This window comes from Dermacentor andersoni, chromosome 9, assembly GCF_023375885.2.
Source record: "Dermacentor andersoni chromosome 9, qqDerAnde1_hic_scaffold, whole genome shotgun sequence".
NCBI classification, from domain to species: Eukaryota; Metazoa; Arthropoda; class Arachnida; order Ixodida; family Ixodidae; genus Dermacentor; species Dermacentor andersoni.
Genome location: NC_092822.1, coordinates 57,528,292 through 57,533,264, shown reverse-complemented (window position 1 = coordinate 57,533,264; position 4,973 = coordinate 57,528,292). Strand labels below are relative to the sequence as shown.

Here is a 4,973-nt window from a genome sequence, read left to right as displayed (position 1 = left end):
AGCATCGATAACTTTCCAGAAACTTCGGATACAGGCAGGCGCGTCCCGCGCTGTGCGATAACATTTGTTAGGCGGCCAAACGTGGTCGCCCGATAAAGATAAGTACACGTGTCAATATGAAGTATCCTAAGAATGGTAATCACAATAAATAGTACTAGATGTGCATTAGCGCAAGCTCTTGGGCCAGTTGGTGCATGATGAACTTGAAAAAGGGGGGTGCCAGCAAAACAAAGGACGCGCACACACGTAAAAGGCGTTAGACAGGGACGGACGCTGGTCCGTCCCAACATCCGTCCGTGTCTAATGCCGTTTCCTTGTGTGAGTGTCATTTGTGTTTCGCTGGTACTCCCCTTTTTCAAGTACTAGATGTTTGGATACTTTGGTTTATTATTCTTGTTTGTGCTGGATTGTTTTTCTGAAACATGTGGCGTCCAGACAGCATAAGAAGCTTGTAAGAAGTCAAGTTTAGCAATCTAGATTTGCAACAGGTACTTTTGTAATTTATTTGCAGTAGGGCTGTTGTGTGAATGTGCTTGAAAGGCTTAAAACTGTTTTGCTAACATTTACTTAAACATGCAGGTTCACATAGGTTGAAGGAGTGCACATTGAGAAGGTTATCCTGGCACAGCTTACCATGGCCTGCCATGGTGGACCAGGAAAGTTTGCAAGGGCCTTGCTTCACCATGTATTCACAGAGGAGGAGCTCATGGGCCATTTGGGCTTTGGAAATAACACCAAGGGGCAAAAAAGGCTCTTGACCCCACCAGGGTCAGTGCTGTTATAGGCAAGTACCATATATCCTTTCTGGTTGCATTTTTACATTCACATTTTTTTCTAAAATTATGAACTTGCCATTGGCATAACAAACGACTTTCAAGTAGCCCGTGTGTGCAGTTGTGTGCGACAATAGCCTACTATTCGGAATGACTGTTCGTACGATCTTAAGTGCGTAATGCCGCCATACTCAAATGCTTCTAAAATTTAAAAGCTGCCTTCACTGCTGAAAGTTTTTAGTGGCTCCACCACATAAAATGAGCTGCATTTGCGCATTAGCAGTGTTACTTGGCTGTCATTGCAAGGAATAGTTGTCTGTGAAGCATGCTCCAAATCTACTGGCATGGAGGACATGTTTAGTTAGCCTGAAAATGTTATTCTAATACGCAAATTGCGGAGAAGGTATGCTCAAGTGTGGTTACTGCTCAGCTCGAGCAGGAGCATGTTCACCAAATTGCAAAAGTCAAAACAGCTCTCCAGGTTCTGAGATGTGAAACAGTAGTTTCACCAATTTTAACAGACCACATCGAATTAAGGTTGCTCCTATATTGAAGGAGGTCCATGTGATGCCAGACAGCCGCCTTTTAGCAGAGGGAACCTGAGTAGTGTGGCAATTTTCTTTTGGTTGTTTCAATCAAAGAAACAACAGGGACAGAGTTGCAAGCATTGCTGTCAACACTACTACGTTTAGTGGGCGCTTACTCATTCTAAGCACTTTACCTATGACTCGTATTTATTAACGCACACTTTATCACTTTGTATTCTAAGATATGAAAAAAATATTTATGTGTATTCTAAGATATGAAAAAAATATTTATGTGGCTTTTCCCCATATGCTTCAATAAATTGAGAATAGGCTCTTGGGGCCTAATGTATAAAGCTTCTTACAGACCATCGGACATGTCCACTACTCCCATTCTGAAATTGTTAGAATTGATTCCTGCTTCCTTACTTCACCTACCTGTTAACAGGGTTATTATGAACCATTGCCAAGTAGATTATGGGCTTAAATTGATCAAAAAGATGAATGGGCTTTTCTGTCGCTCTTGTTTAGCCCGTTGAGGATCACATTTTGGGGAGAAATATGCCTCTCTAATTTAGGAGTTATATATTTTTTGTGGTGTGCAAATGCTCAAAACTTTCGAATTGAATAGTGTCCTATTCAATTTAGTCTTTGAATGGTCACTATTTGTAAATGCGAGTATTCTAATATTTCGAAACACCAATAAAACATGAAATTTGAGCCAAAGTACGGTAAATTTTCACCTCCAATAACATAGTGTAGACATAAAACGTAACAACTTGTAATAGCAGACCAGGCTACGTTACTTCAGTAGCTGTACTTTAGAGGCTGTACAGCAATCATTTATGCTTACTGAAGAGTCCTGTGCATGTGAAGAAACTTTCTGCTGCTCCATTTGTGCTTTTAATAAACAGCTTTTCATAACATAACAATGACAGAAACTTTCTAACTTTAATAATACTAGGATGTGAGCCTCATCTTACATTGTGATATCAGCTGTTCATTATTCAGAAACTAGCCATTATTTGATTTGCTTCTAGCATTATTCGGTTCAGCCTCAAAAATCACTTTTCGCGCACCCTTAATATTTTTATTGCAGATTTAAGTTCTTCAGAGTGACATTCCGAGAAAATAAACTGGTAAATAATATTTTTAAATAACAATAAAGTGGCAATACCATTTCAGTATTTGCAGTTTTACATGTTTTATTTTTTTATGCAGGATAAAGCAGAATAATTTTTTTGTGTAATGAAACTTACAAAAAACTTGTGGCAACACTGCCAAATTACTGCAATGACAGACACCAAGGAGCTAGGTGAAAAATCAGTTTTGGAGAAACCCAAGGAGCGACAGCACTATAAGAATATTTTCTAGAAGTCTCAGAAGGTTGCAGCACCTCCAGTGGGATGCTAGGCAACACTTTGTTCTGAAAAGGCAAATTTTTTTCAGAATGTTCCATCACAGCCACAGATGTACGGCAGTGAAACCTAAAAGGGTTAAAGAAGTCAGTCCTATCGCATATGGCTTTTAAAAGACGGCATTTCTTCGTCTCTGTCACATTCTGCATGTGTCATGCTAAGCAGCTTGGCGCACTACACGGAATCCTCATTATAACAGTAATTCAGTCGTCGAGGCAGAAAACATACTTCACTGTAAGCAGTGTCTTCTTTAATGTAGAAAGTCTGAAGTCATTGTAAGGCGAGAAGTACATTCCGATTGCATGTGAACTCAGGAAACCTAACATCAAATGAAGCTACACTCAGTTGTAGTGACATGACAGTATTGTATTTGGAGCATGGAAAAGCACAGTGAAGTGCAGCAAATTTTAATTATGAAAGTTACAAGAAATAATTTTAGTTGTCAGTTCAGGTTTATTTATGAACGACATGAATTTGTTTCACCATTTCGTTTCTCAGCAAGCAAAGCTCACATCTTTGACATTGAGGATATTCATAAAGTTATTTTGCTACAGTGTTTTGTTCCTCTTTGCCCTTTCCTGCATTTGACACTTAGTGGAGTCCTGTGCCGCACTGAATAAATATAAATGGTCATGCTGTAAAGCTGTACCCGTGGAAAGTTGAACTAAAGCAACACAAATATATAAATCAATTTCGTTATAACGAGGGCAGATTGCATGCCATTCGTTTGCATGTGGAAGTTGCTTTTTAAAACTTGTTCTGGCTTCTTGTTTTTGCAGGCTTCACGTGTCGCAAATTGCCTGGTACCAACATGCCCTATGTAAAGAACTGTGGCCTCGCTTCTCGCATGGGACCAATAACCTCTCAAGAGCCCAAGTTGGACAGCTCAAACCAAAACACAAGTGTTGTGCTTTTGTAACTCTCGACATTTTTATGTTCTGTGTTAGTCTCCTGAAGGGCTCAATTTGGATTTCTCAAATGAGCTTACAAATGTTGTGCCTTTCTATGCCTTCACATTTTTATGTTAATTTTATTTATGTTAATTATGCTAGTCTCCTGAGAAGTCCACATTGGATTGCTCAATCCAGAATACAAGTGCTGTGCTTTGTTATAGTTCACTACATTTTTATGTTAGTTTTTGATATGGTTCTAGTAAGGAAAGTGTCTCCTTATTAATATATTTTTTAAGTATCTTAAGCCATTTCATGCCAAACCACCCAATTTTGTCAAGAACTGTTCCATTATGGAAAACCATTTCAAGTTTGCTTGATTTTGAGTAGGTACAATGAGAAAATTTGCTTTCGTACATACACTTGAGTCATTCCAGGGCAACCAGCCAACATTTTTTTGACCATCACAGATATAGTTGAAGCTCCAAACTCTTGCTCCCCATTTATTTTCCTTCGCAAAAATTTTTTTAACTTTGGCAAAAATTTATTGTTCTTGCACAGCTAAGCTAGAAGGCACTGATACACGTTTCTTCTGAAAGGGAAATTGTATGATCCAAATATTCAGATGGTGTTCATGTCAAGAGACTGAAGTGGTGTGAGTGCCAAAATTTGCAAACTTTGAATTTTCTTCTAACGTAAGGAAATACAGAAGGCACAAAATAAATATAAAATCAGACTGGTTTACTTGGGATAGCTGCAAAATATTTCAAGCCTTGGAGGTTCAGTTGATCAGCTAAAAAACTGTAAAGTTCAAATTTTTTGCAAAAAGCTTCGTGTTGAAGGTAAAAAAATTAGCTTTGGTGGTTGGCACAAAAGTATATGTCGCCCATCGTTACACAGCCCTACATGTCTGCTATACATGTGACAAGTAACAAAAAGGTATTATTCTTTAAGTGCGATAAATTATTTTTTATAATGTTCATTTGTGGATCACACATACAGCATAAATATAGCATATATATATGAAGCCATGTCATCTAGTAAGGAAATATTGTTAATATAATTAGCCACAAGAACTATTCAACAAACTGACTGCCTTTTTTATCATTGCGAAGGCAGGTGACGTCTAGCACTGCAGCTGCAGTCTCAATTCGTATTTTTTTAACATGAACGCAAGAAGTGGTTGCCAATGGTGTCTGACCACATCAGACTAAACATGGCACATATGACTTTTATAGATGAGCATGTTCCGGCTCTGAAACAGTGGTAGCAAACAACACCACAAGAATTTGTTCGTATTCATGTAGGTTTTCAGTCCTAATTATGAAGGTGTTTTCTACTTGCATCGTCATTGGGCTTCAGGGAGCA

The 4,973-nt window shown here is 38.4% G+C and overlaps 1 long non-coding RNA gene across 1 annotated transcript; it reads left to right on the top strand.

Annotated features, from left to right (window-relative positions):
- The first annotated feature begins 329 nt into the window (after positions 1-329).
- Positions 330-3,833, top strand: LOC140213206 (uncharacterized). Its single transcript, XR_011890146.1, has 2 exons — positions 330-784; positions 3,495-3,833. It is a non-coding gene; the product is annotated as an uncharacterized lncRNA (long non-coding RNA).
- Positions 3,834-4,973: the final 1,140 nt, after the last annotated feature.